This window comes from Pelobates fuscus, chromosome 10, assembly GCF_036172605.1.
Source record: "Pelobates fuscus isolate aPelFus1 chromosome 10, aPelFus1.pri, whole genome shotgun sequence".
NCBI classification, from domain to species: domain Eukaryota; kingdom Metazoa; phylum Chordata; class Amphibia; order Anura; family Pelobatidae; genus Pelobates; species Pelobates fuscus.
Window position 1 is genome coordinate 10,743,143 of NC_086326.1, and position 15,000 is coordinate 10,758,142.

A 15,000-nucleotide genomic window follows, 5' to 3' on the forward strand; every position below is an offset into this window, starting at 1 on the left:
TGGCGCCTTAGACCGCTCGGCCATCCTGACACTGTGTGTAGCATGTTTGGCAGGAAAAGTCTGCTACTTGTGCAAAGTCTACATTTTCCTTACAATTGCCCACTTTTATTGAAATTGAGTGAGAGGTGATATTCTACCGTTATCGAAGATCTGAGATCCAGGGGTTCTTCCAGTTGGTGGAGTCATGTAGGGGTTCCATGGTGTAATGGATAGCACTCTGGACTTTGAATCCAGTGATCCGAGTTCAAATCTCGGTGGGACCTATGTGCTTCTTTTAAAAATTTCACATCAAGAGAAAGCTACATTCAACAAAACATTCTTTCTTAAAATCTAATTTAAGCATATATAATCTGCCAAATTGGAGTCAGCCCTCTCGACATTAGATACCAATGGACATCTCTGGCATCTGCTAGGTTTCATTTCTTTCAAGCATTTATGCATACCTAGAAATGCTTCATTTCTTAACCATGGGTATGGATCAGGCCAACATAAATCATTTGGTATCAATGCCTAGATGATGCATTATTCTTCTGACTATTATAAAGTGATTAGTTTCCTATTTTAAATGGAAAAGGATGGATCATTCCTGGTCAGAATCGTTAATCCCCAATGAAGAGCATCACATTAAGACAATGTTAGTCTAGGGCCCAGAGAATGACTTCAAAGAAGGATACATGCTGTAGAGTTTAACAACCAGCGAATAATGACACCCCAAAAGAACAGAATCCAGAAAATAATCTTTGAAATGTCATCATCAGAAGCATTCAGACTTAAAGATAATGATCAATTCTAAACACCTGCTATGAAGCCATAATGAGCAAATGACTTTATAGAAGGTGTCATACTGCACCTGGCACTGGTAAGTTGAGAATAAAGACTGAATGATTGAAATCTGTATTAAGGATAGATAAAAGTGCAATGGGGAAAATTGCTCCATAATAACTGTTGACTTCAACTTACCTGGCACTGGTAAGTTGAGAATAAAGACTGAATGATTGAAATCTGTATAAAGTGCAATGGGGAAAATTGCTCCATAAGAACTGTTGACTTCAACTTGGGAATGTAAAGATTTCTTAAAGCCAGTGAAAAAATAAAACTCATCAGAAATGTAATCAATCAAAGCACAATATAATCACTGTTTCTAAATTATAGCTAAGTCACATGTGCAGTTTCATAATAAAAACTAGCATTGTCACACAATGCGCTAGCTGGGACTCGAACCCAGGTCGTAAGAATGGGAATCTTGCATGATACCCCTACACTACTAGCGCAAGCTGCATGGGTGTCCTCTAACTGTCAAGATGCACTCTTTGAGCATTGCTCTAACATGTTCTGTTGTAAAAATATACTACACACCATTCGGGAATAAATTCATAATAGTCATGTGTTAAAAGGGTGAAAACCTTAATTCTCCACCTTAATGTTTACCTTATCATTTGGGTTCAATGCCTAGACGATGAATTCTTCTGCCCATTAAAACGTGATCATTTTCCTATTTTCAATGTAAAAGGATGGAATTTTAAGAATGAAAAGCAAAAAATATGAAAAAGCTGTCAGAAGTGGGATTTGAACCCACGCCTCCATGTGGAGACCAGAACACCCAGGTTGTGGAAGAAGTTGATCTTGAGCCTGGCGCCTTAGACCGCTCGGCCATCCTGACACTGTGTGTAGCATGTTTGGCAGGAAAAGTCTGCTACTTGTGCAAAGTCTACATTTTCCTTACAATTGCCCACTTTTATTGAAATTGAGTGAGAGGTGATATTCTACCGTTATCGAAGATCTGAGATCCAGGGGTTCTTCCAGTTGGTGGAGTCATGTAGGGGTTCCATGGTGTAATGGATAGCACTCTGGACTTTGAATCCAGTGATCCGAGTTCAAATCTCGGTGGGACCTATGTGCTTCTTTTAAAAATTTCACATCAAGAGAAAGCTACATTCAACAAAACATTCTTTCTTAAAATCTAATTTAAGCATATATAATCTGCCAAATTGGAGTCAGCCCTCTCGACATTAGATACCAATGGACATATCTGGCATCTGCTAGGTTTCATTTCTTTCAAGCATTTATGCATACCTAGAAATGCTTCATTTCTTAACCATGGGTATGGATCAGGCCAACATAAATCATTTGGTATCAATGCCTAGATGATGCATTATTCTTCTGACTATTATAAAGTGATTAGTTTCCTATTTTAAATGGAAAAGGATGGATCATTCCTGGTCAGAATCGTTAATCCCCAATGAAGAGCATCACATTAAGACAATGTTAGTCTAGGGCCCAGAGAATGACTTCAAAGAAGGATACATGCTGTAGAGTTTAACAACCAGCGAATAATGACACCCCAAAAGAACAGAATCCAGAAAATAATCTTTGAAATGTCATCATCAGAAGCATTCAGACTTAAAGATAATGATCAATTCTAAACACCTGCTATGAAGCCATAATGAGCAAATGACTTTATAGAAGGTGTCATACTGCACCTGGCACTGGTAAGTTGAGAATAAAGACTGAATGATTGAAATCTGTATTAAGGATAGATAAAAGTGCAATGGGGAAAATTGCTCCATAATAACTGTTGACTTCAACTTACCTGGCACTGGTAAGTTGAGAATAAAGACTGAATGATTGAAATCTGTATAAAGTGCAATGGGGAAAATTGCTCCATAAGAACTGTTGACTTCAACTTGGGAATGTAAAGATTTCTTAAAGCCAGTGAAAAAATAAAACTCATCAGAAATGTAATCAATCAAAGCACGATATAATCACTGTTTCTAAATTATAGCTAAGTCACATGTGCAGTTTCAGAATAAAAACTAGCATTGTCACACAATGCGCTAGCTGGGACTCGAACCCAGGTCGCAAGAATGGGAATCTTGCATGATACCCCTACACTACTAGCGCAAGCTGCATGGGTGTCCTCTAACTGTCAAGATGCACTCTTTGAGCATTGCTCTAACATGTTCTGTTGTAAAAATATACTACACACCATTCGGGAATAAATTCATAATAGTCATGTGTTAAAAGGGTGAAAACCTTAATTCTCCACCTTAATGTTTACCTTATCATTTGGGTTCAATGCCTAGACGATGAATTCTTCTGCCCATTAAAACGTGATCATTTTCCTATTTTCAATGTAAAAGGATGGAATTTTAAGAATGAAAAGCAAAAAATATGAAAAAGCTGTCAGAAGTGGGATTTGAACCCACGCCTCCATGTGGAGACCAGAACACCCAGGTTGTGGAAGAAGTTGATCTTGAGCCTGGCGCCTTAGACCACTCGGCCATCCTGACACTGTGTGTAGCATGTTTGGCAGGAAAAGTCTGCTACTTGTGCAAAGTCTACATTTTCCTTACAATTGCCCACTTTTATTGAAATTGAGTGAGAGGTGATATTCTACCGTTATCGAAGATCTGAGATCCAGGGGTTCTTCCAGTTGGTGGAGTCATGTAGGGGTTCCATGGTGTAATGGATAGCACTCTGGACTTTGAATCCAGTGATCCGAGTTCAAATCTCGGTGGGACCTATGTGCTTCTTTTAAAAATTTCACATCAAGAGAAAGCTACATTCAACAAAACATTCTTTCTTAAAATCTAATTTAAGCATATATAATCTGCCAAATTGGAGTCAGCCCTCTCGACATTAGATACCAATGGACATCTCTGGCATCTGCTAGGTTTCATTTCTTTCAAGCATTTATGCATACCTAGAAATGCTTCATTTCTTAACCATGGGTATGGATCAGGCCAACATAAATCATTTGGTATCAATGCCTAGATGATGCATTATTCTTCTGACTATTATAAAGTGATTAGTTTCCTATTTTAAATGGAAAAGGATGGATCATTCCTGGTCAGAATCGTTAATCCCCAATGAAGAGCATCACATTAAGACAATGTTAGTCTAGGGCCCAGAGAATGACTTCAAAGAAGGATACATGCTGTAGAGTTTAACAACCAGCGAATAATGACACCCCAAAAGAACAGAATCCAGAAAATAATCTTTGAAATGTCATCATCAGAAGCATTCAGACTTAAAGATAATGATCAATTCTAAACACCTGCTATGAAGCCATAATGAGCAAATGACTTTATAGAAGGTGTCATACTGCACCTGGCACTGGTAAGTTGAGAATAAAGACTGAATGATTGAAATCTGTATTAAGGATAGATAAAAGTGCAATGGGGAAATTGCTCCATAATAACTGTTGACTTCAACTTACCTGGCACTGGTAAGTTGAGAATAAAGACTGAATGATTGAAATCTGTATAAAGTGCAATGGGGAAAATTGCTCCATAAGAACTGTTGACTTCAACTTGGGAATGTAAAGATTTCTTAAAGCCAGTGAAAAAATAAAACTCATCAGAAATGTAATCAATCAAAGCACAATATAATCACTGTTTCTAAATTATAGCTAAGTCACATGTGCAGTTTCAGAATAAAAACTAACATTGTCACACAATGCGCTAGCTGGGACTCGAACCCAGGTCGCAAGAATGGGAATCTTGCATGATACCCCTACACTACTAGCGCAAGCTGCATGGGTGTCCTCTAACTGTCAAGATGCACTCTTTGAGCATTGCTCTAACATGTTCTGTTGTAAAAATATACTACACACCATTCGGGAATAAATTCATAATAGTCATGTGTTAAAAGGGTGAAAACCTTAATTCTCCACCTTAATGTTTACCTTATCATTTGGGTTCAATGCCTAGACGATGAATTCTTCTGCCCATTAAAACGTGATCATTTTCCTATTTTCAATGTAAAAGGATGGAATTTTAAGAATGAAAAGCAAAAAATATGAAAAAGCTGTCAGAAGTGGGATTTGAACCCACGCCTCCATGTGGAGACCAGAACACCCAGGTTGTGGAAGAAGTTGATCTTGAGCCTGGCGCCTTAGACCGCTCGGCCATCCTGACACTGTGTGTAGCATGTTTGGCAGGAAAAGTCTGCTACTTGTGCAAAGTCTACATTTTCCTTACAATTGCCCACTTTTATTGAAATTGAGTGAGAGGTGATATTCTACCGTTATCGAAGATCTGAGATCCAGGGGTTCTTCCAGTTGGTGGAGTCATGTAGGGGTTCCATGGTGTAATGGATAGCACTCTGGACTTTGAATCCAGTGATCCGAGTTCAAATCTCGGTGGGACCTATGTGCTTCTTTTAAAAATTTCACATCAAGAGAAAGCTACATTCAACAAAACATTCTTTCTTAAAATCTAATTTAAGCATATATAATCTGCCAAATTGGAGTCAGCCCTCTCGACATTAGATACCAATGGACATATCTGGCATCTGCTAGGTTTCATTTCTTTCAAGCATTTATGCATACCTAGAAATGCTTCATTTCTTAACCATGGGTATGGATCAGGCCAACATAAATCATTTGGTATCAATGCCTAGATGATGCATTATTCTTCTGACTATTATAAAGTGATTAGTTTCCTATTTTAAATGGAAAAGGATGGATCATTCCTGGTCAGAATCGTTAATCCCCAATGAAGAGCATCACATTAAGACAATGTTAGTCTAGGGCCCAGAGAATGACTTCAAAGAAGGATACATGCTGTAGAGTTTAACAACCAGCGAATAATGACACCCCAAAAGAACAGAATCCAGAAAATAATCTTTGAAATGTCATCATCAGAAGCATTCAGACTTAAAGATAATGATCAATTCTAAACACCTGCTATGAAGCCATAATGAGCAAATGACTTTATAGAAGGTGTCATACTGCACCTGGCACTGGTAAGTTGAGAATAAAGACTGAATGATTGAAATCTGTATTAAGGATAGATAAAAGTGCAATGGGGAAATTGCTCCATAATAACTGTTGACTTCAACTTACCTGGCACTGGTAAGTTGAGAATAAAGACTGAATGATTGAAATCTGTATAAAGTGCAATGGGGAAAATTGCTCCATAAGAACTGTTGACTTCAACTTGGGAATGTAAAGATTTCTTAAAGCCAGTGAAAAAATAAAACTCATCAGAAATGTAATCAATCAAAGCACAATATAATCACTGTTTCTAAATTATAGCTAAGTCACATGTGCAGTTTCAGAATAAAAACTAACATTGTCACACAATGCGCTAGCTGGGACTCGAACCCAGGTCGCAAGAATGGGAATCTTGCATGATACCCCTACACTACTAGCGCAAGCTGCATGGGTGTCCTCTAACTGTCAAGATGCACTCTTTGAGCATTGCTCTAACATGTTCTGTTGTAAAAATATACTACACACCATTCGGGAATAAATTCATAATAGTCATGTGTTAAAAGGGTGAAAACCTTAATTCTCCACCTTAATGTTTACCTTATCATTTGGGTTCAATGCCTAGACGATGAATTCTTCTGCCCATTAAAACGTGATCATTTTCCTATTTTCAATGTAAAAGGATGGAATTTTAAGAATGAAAAGCAAAAAATATGAAAAAGCTGTCAGAAGTGGGATTTGAACCCACGCCTCCATGTGGAGACCAGAACACCCAGGTTGTGGAAGAAGTTGATCTTGAGCCTGGCGCCTTAGACCGCTCGGCCATCCTGACACTGTGTGTAGCATGTTTGGCAGGAAAAGTCTGCTACTTGTGCAAAGTCTACATTTTCCTTACAATTGCCCACTTTTATTGAAATTGAGTGAGAGGTGATATTCTACCGTTATCGAAGATCTGAGATCCAGGGGTTCTTCCAGTTGGTGGAGTCATGTAGGGGTTCCATGGTGTAATGGATAGCACTCTGGACTTTGAATCCAGTGATCCGAGTTCAAATCTCGGTGGGACCTATGTGCTTCTTTTAAAAATTTCACATCAAGAGAAAGCTACATTCAACAAAACATTCTTTCTTAAAATCTAATTTAAGCATATATAATCTGCCAAATTGGAGTCAGCCCTCTCGACATTAGATACCAATGGACATATCTGGCATCTGCTAGGTTTCATTTCTTTCAAGCATTTATGCATACCTAGAAATGCTTCATTTCTTAACCATGGGTATGGATCAGGCCAACATAAATCATTTGGTATCAATGCCTAGATGATGCATTATTCTTCTGACTATTATAAAGTGATTAGTTTCCTATTTTAAATGGAAAAGGATGGATCATTCCTGGTCAGAATCGTTAATCCCCAATGAAGAGCATCACATTAAGACAATGTTAGTCTAGGGCCCAGAGAATGACTTCAAAGAAGGATACATGCCGTAGAGTTTAACAACCAGCGAATAATGACACCCCAAAAGAACAGAATCCAGAAAATAATCTTTGAAATGTCATCATCAGAAGCATTCAGACTTAAAGATAATGATCAATTCTAAACACCTGCTATGAAGCCATAATGAGCAAATGACTTTATAGAAGGTGTAATACTGCACCTGGCACTGGTAAGTTGAGAATAAAGACTGAATGATTGAAATCTGTATTAAGGATAGATAAAAGTGCAATGGGGAAAATTGCTCCATAAGAACTGTTGACTTCAACTTACCTGGCACTGGTAAGTTGAGAATAAAGACTGAATGATTGAAATCTGTATAAAGTGCAATGGGGAAAATTGCTCCATAAGAACTGTTGACTTCAACTTGGGAATGTAAAGATTTCTTAAAGCCAGTGAAAAAATAAAACTCATCAGAAATGTAATCAATCAAAGCACAATATAATCACTCTTTCTAAATTATAGCTAAGTCACATGTGCAGTTTAAGAATAAAAACTAGCATTGTCACACAATGCGCTAGCTGGGACTCGAACCCAGGTTGCAAGAATGGGAATCTTGCATGATACCCCTACACTACTAGCGCAAGCTGCATGGGTGTACTCTAACTGTCAAGATGCACTCTTTGAGCATTGCTCTAACATGTTCTGTTGTAAAAATATACTACACACCATTCGGGAATAAATTCATAATAGTCATGTGGTAAAAGGGTGAAAACCTTAATTCTCCACCTTAATGTTTACCTTATCATTTGGGTTCAATGCCTAGACGATGAATTCTTCTGCCCATTAAAACGTGATCATTTTCCTATTTTCAATGTAAAAGGATGGAATTTTAAGAATGAAAAGCAAAAAATATGAAAAAGCTGTCAGAAGTGGGATTTGAACCCACGCCTCCATGTGGAGACCAGAACACCCAGGTTGTGGAAGAAGTTGATCTTGAGTCTGGCGCCTTAGACCGCTCGGCCATCCTGACACTGTGTGTAGCATGTTTGGCAGGAAAAGTCTGCTACTTGTGCAAAGTCTACATTTTCCTTACAATTGCCCACTTTTATTGAAATTGAGTGAGAGGTGATATTCTACCGTTATCGAAGATCTGAGATCCAGGGGTTCTTCCAGTTGGTGGAGTCATGTAGGGGTTCCATGGTGTAATGGATAGCACTCTGGACTTTGAATCCAGTGATCCGAGTTCAAATCTCGGTGGGACCTATGTGCTTCTTTTAAAAATTTCACATCAAGAGAAAGCTACATTCAACAAAACATTCTTTCTTAAAATCTAATTTAAGCATATATAATCTGCCAAATTGGAGTCAGCCCTCTCGACATTAGATACCAATGGACATCTCTGGCATCTGCTAGGTTTCATTTCTTTCAAGCATTTATGCATACCTAGAAATGCTTCATTTCTTAACCATGGGTATGGATCAGGCCAACATAAATCATTTGGTATCAATGCCTAGATGATGCATTATTCTTCTGACTATTATAAAGTGATTAGTTTCCTATTTTAAATGGAAAAGGATGGATCATTCCTGGTCAGAATCGTTAATCCCCAATGAAGAGCATCACATTAAGACAATGTTAGTCTAGGGCCCAGAGAATGACTTCAAAGAAGGATACATGCCGTAGAGTTTAACAACCAGCGAATAATGACACCCCAAAAGAACAGAATGCAGAAAATAATCTTTGAAATGTCATCATCAGAAGCATTCAGACTTAAAGATAATGATCAATTCTAAACACCTGCTATGAAGCCATAATGAGCAAATGACTTTATAGAAGGTGTCATACTGCACCTGGCACTGGTAAGTTGAGAATAAAGACTGAATGATTGAAATCTGTATTAAGGATAGATAAAAGTGCAATGGGGAAAATTGCTCCATAAGAACTGTTGACTTCAACTTACCTGGCACTGGTAAGTTGAGAATAAAGACTGAATGATTGAAATCTGTATAAAGTGCAATGGGGAAAATTGCTCCATAAGAACTGTTGACTTCAACTTGGGAATGTAAAGATTTCTTAAAGCCAGTGAAAAAATAAAACTCATCAGAAATGTAATCAATCAAAGCACAATATAATCACTCTTTCTAAATTATAGCTAAGTCACATGTGCAGTTTAAGAATAAAAACTAGCATTGTCACACAATGCGCTAGCTGGGACTTGAACCCAGGTCGCAAGAATGGGAATCTTGCATGATACCCCTACACTACTAGCGCAAGCTGCATGGGTGTACTCTAACTGTCAAGATGCACTCTTTGAGCATTGCTCTAACATGTTCTGTTGTAAAAATATACTACACACCATTCGGGAATAAATTCATAATAGTCATGTGGTAAAAGGGTGAAAACCTTAATTCTCCACCTTAATGTTTACCTTATCATTTGGGTTCAATGCCTAGACGATGAATTCTTCTGCCCATTAAAAAGTGATCATTTTCCTATTTTCAATGTAAAAGGATGGAATTTTAAGAATGAAAAGCAAAAAATATGAAAAAGCTGTCAGAAGTGGGATTTGAACCCACGCCTCCATGTGGAGACCAGAACACCCAAGTTGTGGAAGAAGTTGATCTTGAGCCTGGCGCCTTAGACCGCTCGGCCATCCTGACACTGTGTGTAGCATGTTTGGCAGGAAAAGTCTGCTACTTGTGCAAAGTCTACATTTTCCTTACAATTGCCCACTTTTATTGAAATTGAGTGAGAGGTGATATTCTACCGTTATCGAAGATCTGAGATCCAGGGGTTCTTCCAGTTGGTGGAGTCATGTAGGGGTTCCATGGTGTAATGGTTAGCACTCTGGACTTTGAATCCAGTGATCCGAGTTCAAATCTCGGTGGGACCTATGTGCTTCTTTTAAAAATTTCACATCAAGAGAAAGCTACATTCAACAAAACATTCTTTCTTAAAATCTAATTTAAGCATATATAATCTGCCAAATTGGCCCTCTCGACATTAGATACCAATGGACATCTCTGGCATCTGCTAGGTTTCATTTCTTTCAAGCATTTATGCATACCTAGAAATGCTTCATTTCTTAACCATGGGTATGGATCAGGCCAACATAAATCATTTGGTATCAATGCCTAGATGATGCATTATTCTTCTGACTATTATAAAGTGATTAGTTTCCTATTTTAAATGGAAAAGGATGGATCATTCCTGGTCAGAATCGTTAATCCCCAATGAAGAGCATCACATTAAGACAATGTTAGTCTAGGGCCCAGAGAATGACTTCAAAGAAGGATACATGCCGTAGAGTTTAACAACCAGCGAATAATGACACCCCAAAAGAACAGAATGCAGAAAATAATCTTTGAAATGTCATCATCAGAAGCATTCAGACTTAAAGATAATGATCAATTCTAAACACCTGCTATGAAGCCATAATGAGCAAATGACTTTATAGAAGGTGTCATACTGCACCTGGCACTGGTAAGTTGAGAATAAAGACTGAATGATTGAAATCTGTATTAAGGATAGATAAAAGTGCAATGGGGAAAATTGCTCCATAAGAACTGTTGACTTCAACTTACCTGGCACTGGTAAGTTGAGAATAAAGACTGAATGATTGAAATCTGTATAAAGTGCAATGGGGAAAATTGCTCCATAAGAACTGTTGACTTCAACTTGGGAATGTAAAGATTTCTTAAAGCCAGTGAAAAAATAAAACTCATCAGAAATGTAATCAATCAAAGCACAATATAATCACTCTTTCTAAATTATAGCTAAGTCACATGTGCAGTTTAAGAATAAAAACTAGCATTGTCACACAATGCGCTAGCTGGGACTTGAACCCAGGTCGCAAGAATGGGAATCTTGCATGATACCCCTACACTACTAGCGCAAGCTGCATGGGTGTACTCTAACTGTCAAGATGCACTCTTTGAGCATTGCTCTAACATGTTCTGTTGTAAAAATATACTACACACCATTCGGGAATAAATTCATAATAGTCATGTGGTAAAAGGGTGAAAACCTTAATTCTCCACCTTAATGTTTACCTTATCATTTGGGTTCAATGCCTAGACGATGAATTCTTCTGCCCATTAAAAAGTGATCATTTTCCTATTTTCAATGTAAAAGGATGGAATTTTAAGAATGAAAAGCAAAAAATATGAAAAAGCTGTCAGAAGTGGGATTTGAACCCACGCCTCCATGTGGAGACCAGAACACCCAAGTTGTGGAAGAAGTTGATCTTGAGCCTGGCGCCTTAGACCGCTCGGCCATCCTGACACTGTGTGTAGCATGTTTGGCAGGAAAAGTCTGCTACTTGTGCAAAGTCTACATTTTCCTTACAATTGCCCACTTTTATTGAAATTGAGTGAGAGGTGATATTCTACCGTTATCGAAGATCTGAGATCCAGGGGTTCTTCCAGTTGGTGGAGTCATGTAGGGGTTCCATGGTGTAATGGTTAGCACTCTGGACTTTGAATCCAGTGATCCGAGTTCAAATCTCGGTGGGACCTATGTGCTTCTTTTAAAAATTTCACATCAAGAGAAAGCTACATTCAACAAAACATTCTTTCTTAAAATCTAATTTAAGCATATATAATCTGCCAAATTGGCCCTCTCGACATTAGATACCAATGGACATCTCTGGCATCTGCTAGGTTTCATTTCTTTCAAGCATTTATGCATACCTAGAAATGCTTCATTTCTTAACCATGGGTATGGATCAGGCCAACATAAATCATTTGGTATCAATGCCTAGATGATGCATTATTCTTCTGACTATTATAAAGTGATTAGTTTCCTATTTTAAATGGAAAAGGATGGATCATTCCTGGTCAGAATCGTTCATCCCCAATGAAGAGCATCACATTAAGACAATGTTAGTCTAGGGCCCAGAGAATGACTTCAAAGAAGGATACATGCCGTAGAGTTTAACAACCAGCGAATAATGACACCCCAAAAGAATAGAATCCAGAAAATAATCTTTGAAATGTCATCATCAGAAGCATTCAGACTTAAAGATAATGATCAATTCTAAACACCTGCTATGAAGCCATAATGAGCAAATGACTTTATAGAAGGTGTCATACTGCACCTGGCACTGGTAAGTTGAGAATAAAGACTGAATGATTGAAATCTGTATTAAGGATAGATAAAAGTGCAATGGGGAAAATTGCTCCATAAGAACTGTTGACTTCAACTTACCTGGCACTGGTAAGTTGAGAATAAAGACTGAATGATTGAAATCTGTATAAAGTGCAATGGGGAAAATTGCTCCATAAGAACTGTTGACTTCAACTTGGGAATGTAAAGATTTCTTAAAGCCAGTGAAAAAATAAAACTCATCAGAAATGTAATCAATCAAAGCACAATATAATCACTCTTTCTAAATTATAGCTAAGTCACATGTGCAGTTTAAGAATAAAAACTAGCATTGTCACACAATGCGCTAGCTGGGACTCGAACCCAGGTCGCAAGAATGGGAATCTTGCATGATACCCCTACACTACTAGCGCAAGCTGCATGGGTGTACTCTAACTGTCAAGATGCACTCTTTGAGCATTGCTCTAACATGTTCTGTTGTAAAAATATACTACACACCATTCGGGAATAAATTCATAATAGTCATGTGGTAAAAGGGTGAAAACCTTAATTCTCCACCTTAATGTTTACCTTATCATTTGGGTTCAATGCCTAGACGATGAATTCTTCTGCCCATTAAAACGTGATCATTTTCCTATTTTCAATGTAAAAGGATGGAATTTTAAGAATGAAAAGCAAAAAATATGAAAAAGCTGTCAGAAGTGGGATTTGAACCCACGCCTCCATGTGGAGACCAGAACACCCAGGTTGTGGAAGAAGTTGATCTTGAGTCTGGCGCCTTAGACCGCTCGGCCATCCTGACACTGTGTGTAGCATGTTTGGCAGGAAAAGTCTGCTACTTGTGCAAAGTCTACATTTTCCTTACAATTGCCCACTTTTATTGAAATTGAGTGAGAGGTGATATTCTACCGTTATCGAAGATCTGAGATCCAGGGGTTCTTCCAGTTGGTGGAGTCATGTAGGGGTTCCATGGTGTAATGGTTAGCACTCTGGACTTTGAATCCAGTGATCCGAGTTCAAATCTCAGTGGGACCTATGTGCTTCTTTTAAAAATTTCACATCAAGAGAAAGCTACATTCAACAAAACATTCTTTCTTAAAATCTAATTTAAGCATATATAATCTGCCAAATTGGAGTCAGCCCTCTCGACATTAGATACCAATGGACATCTCTGGCATCTGCTAGGTTTCATTTCTTTCAAGCATTTATGCATACCTAGAAATGCTTCATTTCTTAACCATGGGTATGGATCAGGCCAACATAAATCATTTGGTATCAATGCCTAGATGATGCATTATTCTTCTGACTATTATAAAGTGATTAGTTTCCTATTTTAAATGGAAAAGGATGGATCATTCCTGGTCAGAATCGTTAATCCCCAATGAAGAGCATCACATTAAGACAATGTTAGTCTAGGGCCCAGAGAATGACTTCAAAGAAGGATACATGCCGTAGAGTTTAACAACCAGCGAATAATGACACCCCAAAAGAACAGAATGCAGAAAATAATCTTTGAAATGTCATCATCAGAAGCATTCAGACTTAAAGATAATGATCAATTCTAAACACCTGCTATGAAGCCATAATGAGCAAATGACTTTATAGAAGGTGTCATACTGCACCTGGCACTGGTAAGTTGAGAATAAAGACTGAATGATTGAAATCTGTATTAAGGATAGATAAAAGTGCAATGGGGAAAATTGCTCCATAAGAACTGTTGACTTCAACTTACCTGGCACTGGTAAGTTGAGAATAAAGACTGAATGATTGAAATCTGTATAAAGTGCAATGGGGAAAATTGCTCCATAAGAACTGTTGACTTCAACTTGGGAATGTAAAGATTTCTTAAAGCCAGTGAAAAAATAAAACTCATCAGAAATGTAATCAATCAAAGCACAATATAATCACTCTTTCTAAATTATAGCTAAGTCACATGTGCAGTTTAAGAATAAAAACTAGCATTGTCACACAATGCGCTAGCTGGGACTCGAACCCAGGTCGCAAGAATGGGAATCTTGCATGATACCCCTACACTACTAGCGCAAGCTGCATGGGTGTACTCTAACTGTCAAGATGCACTCTTTGAGCATTGCTCTAACATGTTCTGTTGTAAAAATATACTACACACCATTCGGGAATAAATTCATAATAGTCATGTGGTAAAAGGGTGAAAACCTTAATTCTCCACCTTAATGTTTACCTTATCATTTGGGTTCAATGCCTAGACGATGAATTCTTCTGCCCATTAAAAAGTGATCATTTTCCTATTTTCAATGTAAAAGGATGGAATTTTAAGAATGAAAAGCAAAAAATATGAAAAAGCTGTCAGAAGTGGGATTTGAACCCATGCCTCCATGTGGAGACCAGAACACCCAAGTTGTGGAAGAAGTTGATCTTGAGTCTGGCGCCTTAGACCGCTCGGCCATCCTGATACTGTGTGTAGCATGTTTGGCAGGAAAAGTCTGCTACTTGTGCAAAGTCTACATTTTCCTTACAATTGCCCACTTTTATTGAAATTGAGTGAGAGGTGATATTCTACCGTTATCGAAGATCTGAGATCCAGGGGTTCTTCCAGTTGGTGGAGTCATGTAGGGGTTCCATGGTGTAATGGTTAGCACTCTGGACTTTGAATCCAGTGATCCGAGTTCAAATCTCGGTGGGACCTATGTGCTTCTTTTAAAAATTTCACATCAAGAGAAAGCTACATTCAACAAAACATTCTTTCTTAAAATCTAATTTAAGCATA

The 15,000-nt window shown here is 38.0% G+C and overlaps 29 non-coding genes across 29 annotated transcripts in view; 10 read left to right on the forward strand and 19 right to left on the reverse strand.

Annotated features, from left to right (window-relative positions):
- The window catches only part of TRNAL-CAA (transfer RNA leucine (anticodon CAA)), a 109-nt gene extending 79 nt beyond the window's left edge, over nt 1–30 (reverse strand). The window contains exon 1 of the tRNA in view: nt 1–30. This exon is cut by the window's left edge and continues 8 nt beyond it. This is a non-coding gene — a tRNA (tRNA-Leu).
- A 161-nt stretch (nt 31–191) lies between these two features.
- TRNAQ-UUG (transfer RNA glutamine (anticodon UUG)) lies at nt 192–263 on the forward strand. Its single transcript has one exon. It is a non-coding gene; the product is annotated as a tRNA-Gln (tRNA).
- A 937-nt stretch (nt 264–1,200) lies between these two features.
- TRNAG-CCC (transfer RNA glycine (anticodon CCC)) lies at nt 1,201–1,271 on the reverse strand. Its single transcript has one exon. It is a non-coding gene; the product is annotated as a tRNA-Gly (tRNA).
- Nucleotides 1,272–1,551: 280 nt separating this feature from the next.
- Nucleotides 1,552–1,660, reverse strand: TRNAL-CAA (transfer RNA leucine (anticodon CAA)). Its single transcript has 2 exons — nt 1,623–1,660; nt 1,552–1,597 (listed from the first exon to the last, which is right to left on the reverse strand). It is a non-coding gene; the product is annotated as a tRNA-Leu (tRNA).
- Nucleotides 1,661–1,821: 161 nt separating this feature from the next.
- Nucleotides 1,822–1,893, forward strand: TRNAQ-UUG (transfer RNA glutamine (anticodon UUG)). Its single transcript has one exon. It is a non-coding gene; the product is annotated as a tRNA-Gln (tRNA).
- A 937-nt stretch (nt 1,894–2,830) lies between these two features.
- On the reverse strand, nt 2,831–2,901 carry TRNAG-CCC (transfer RNA glycine (anticodon CCC)). Its single transcript has one exon. It is a non-coding gene; the product is annotated as a tRNA-Gly (tRNA).
- Nucleotides 2,902–3,181: 280 nt separating this feature from the next.
- Nucleotides 3,182–3,290, reverse strand: TRNAL-CAA (transfer RNA leucine (anticodon CAA)). The gene is made up of 2 exons: nt 3,253–3,290; nt 3,182–3,227 (listed from the first exon to the last, which is right to left on the reverse strand). It is a non-coding gene; the product is annotated as a tRNA-Leu (tRNA).
- A 161-nt stretch (nt 3,291–3,451) lies between these two features.
- TRNAQ-UUG (transfer RNA glutamine (anticodon UUG)) lies at nt 3,452–3,523 on the forward strand. The gene has a single exon. It is a non-coding gene; the product is annotated as a tRNA-Gln (tRNA).
- Nucleotides 3,524–4,459: 936 nt separating this feature from the next.
- TRNAG-CCC (transfer RNA glycine (anticodon CCC)) lies at nt 4,460–4,530 on the reverse strand. The gene has a single exon. It is a non-coding gene; the product is annotated as a tRNA-Gly (tRNA).
- Nucleotides 4,531–4,810: 280 nt separating this feature from the next.
- TRNAL-CAA (transfer RNA leucine (anticodon CAA)) lies at nt 4,811–4,919 on the reverse strand. Its single transcript has 2 exons — nt 4,882–4,919; nt 4,811–4,856 (listed from the first exon to the last, which is right to left on the reverse strand). It is a non-coding gene; the product is annotated as a tRNA-Leu (tRNA).
- A 161-nt stretch (nt 4,920–5,080) lies between these two features.
- On the forward strand, nt 5,081–5,152 carry TRNAQ-UUG (transfer RNA glutamine (anticodon UUG)). Its single transcript has one exon. It is a non-coding gene; the product is annotated as a tRNA-Gln (tRNA).
- A 936-nt stretch (nt 5,153–6,088) lies between these two features.
- TRNAG-CCC (transfer RNA glycine (anticodon CCC)) lies at nt 6,089–6,159 on the reverse strand. Its single transcript has one exon. It is a non-coding gene; the product is annotated as a tRNA-Gly (tRNA).
- Nucleotides 6,160–6,439: 280 nt separating this feature from the next.
- On the reverse strand, nt 6,440–6,548 carry TRNAL-CAA (transfer RNA leucine (anticodon CAA)). The gene is made up of 2 exons: nt 6,511–6,548; nt 6,440–6,485 (listed from the first exon to the last, which is right to left on the reverse strand). It is a non-coding gene; the product is annotated as a tRNA-Leu (tRNA).
- A 161-nt stretch (nt 6,549–6,709) lies between these two features.
- TRNAQ-UUG (transfer RNA glutamine (anticodon UUG)) lies at nt 6,710–6,781 on the forward strand. Its single transcript has one exon. It is a non-coding gene; the product is annotated as a tRNA-Gln (tRNA).
- A 937-nt stretch (nt 6,782–7,718) lies between these two features.
- Nucleotides 7,719–7,789, reverse strand: TRNAG-CCC (transfer RNA glycine (anticodon CCC)). Its single transcript has one exon. It is a non-coding gene; the product is annotated as a tRNA-Gly (tRNA).
- A 280-nt stretch (nt 7,790–8,069) lies between these two features.
- TRNAL-CAA (transfer RNA leucine (anticodon CAA)) lies at nt 8,070–8,178 on the reverse strand. Its single transcript has 2 exons — nt 8,141–8,178; nt 8,070–8,115 (listed from the first exon to the last, which is right to left on the reverse strand). It is a non-coding gene; the product is annotated as a tRNA-Leu (tRNA).
- A 161-nt stretch (nt 8,179–8,339) lies between these two features.
- On the forward strand, nt 8,340–8,411 carry TRNAQ-UUG (transfer RNA glutamine (anticodon UUG)). The gene has a single exon. It is a non-coding gene; the product is annotated as a tRNA-Gln (tRNA).
- Nucleotides 8,412–9,348: 937 nt separating this feature from the next.
- On the reverse strand, nt 9,349–9,419 carry TRNAG-CCC (transfer RNA glycine (anticodon CCC)). Its single transcript has one exon. It is a non-coding gene; the product is annotated as a tRNA-Gly (tRNA).
- A 280-nt stretch (nt 9,420–9,699) lies between these two features.
- TRNAL-CAA (transfer RNA leucine (anticodon CAA)) lies at nt 9,700–9,808 on the reverse strand. Its single transcript has 2 exons — nt 9,771–9,808; nt 9,700–9,745 (listed from the first exon to the last, which is right to left on the reverse strand). It is a non-coding gene; the product is annotated as a tRNA-Leu (tRNA).
- Nucleotides 9,809–9,969: 161 nt separating this feature from the next.
- TRNAQ-UUG (transfer RNA glutamine (anticodon UUG)) lies at nt 9,970–10,041 on the forward strand. Its single transcript has one exon. It is a non-coding gene; the product is annotated as a tRNA-Gln (tRNA).
- A 931-nt stretch (nt 10,042–10,972) lies between these two features.
- On the reverse strand, nt 10,973–11,043 carry TRNAG-CCC (transfer RNA glycine (anticodon CCC)). Its single transcript has one exon. It is a non-coding gene; the product is annotated as a tRNA-Gly (tRNA).
- A 280-nt stretch (nt 11,044–11,323) lies between these two features.
- Nucleotides 11,324–11,432, reverse strand: TRNAL-CAA (transfer RNA leucine (anticodon CAA)). The gene is made up of 2 exons: nt 11,395–11,432; nt 11,324–11,369 (listed from the first exon to the last, which is right to left on the reverse strand). It is a non-coding gene; the product is annotated as a tRNA-Leu (tRNA).
- A 161-nt stretch (nt 11,433–11,593) lies between these two features.
- TRNAQ-UUG (transfer RNA glutamine (anticodon UUG)) lies at nt 11,594–11,665 on the forward strand. Its single transcript has one exon. It is a non-coding gene; the product is annotated as a tRNA-Gln (tRNA).
- Nucleotides 11,666–12,596: 931 nt separating this feature from the next.
- TRNAG-CCC (transfer RNA glycine (anticodon CCC)) lies at nt 12,597–12,667 on the reverse strand. Its single transcript has one exon. It is a non-coding gene; the product is annotated as a tRNA-Gly (tRNA).
- A 280-nt stretch (nt 12,668–12,947) lies between these two features.
- Nucleotides 12,948–13,056, reverse strand: TRNAL-CAA (transfer RNA leucine (anticodon CAA)). Its single transcript has 2 exons — nt 13,019–13,056; nt 12,948–12,993 (listed from the first exon to the last, which is right to left on the reverse strand). It is a non-coding gene; the product is annotated as a tRNA-Leu (tRNA).
- Nucleotides 13,057–13,217: 161 nt separating this feature from the next.
- TRNAQ-UUG (transfer RNA glutamine (anticodon UUG)) lies at nt 13,218–13,289 on the forward strand. Its single transcript has one exon. It is a non-coding gene; the product is annotated as a tRNA-Gln (tRNA).
- A 937-nt stretch (nt 13,290–14,226) lies between these two features.
- On the reverse strand, nt 14,227–14,297 carry TRNAG-CCC (transfer RNA glycine (anticodon CCC)). Its single transcript has one exon. It is a non-coding gene; the product is annotated as a tRNA-Gly (tRNA).
- A 280-nt stretch (nt 14,298–14,577) lies between these two features.
- TRNAL-CAA (transfer RNA leucine (anticodon CAA)) lies at nt 14,578–14,686 on the reverse strand. Its single transcript has 2 exons — nt 14,649–14,686; nt 14,578–14,623 (listed from the first exon to the last, which is right to left on the reverse strand). It is a non-coding gene; the product is annotated as a tRNA-Leu (tRNA).
- A 161-nt stretch (nt 14,687–14,847) lies between these two features.
- TRNAQ-UUG (transfer RNA glutamine (anticodon UUG)) lies at nt 14,848–14,919 on the forward strand. Its single transcript has one exon. It is a non-coding gene; the product is annotated as a tRNA-Gln (tRNA).
- The last annotated feature ends 81 nt before the right edge of the window (nt 14,920–15,000 follow it).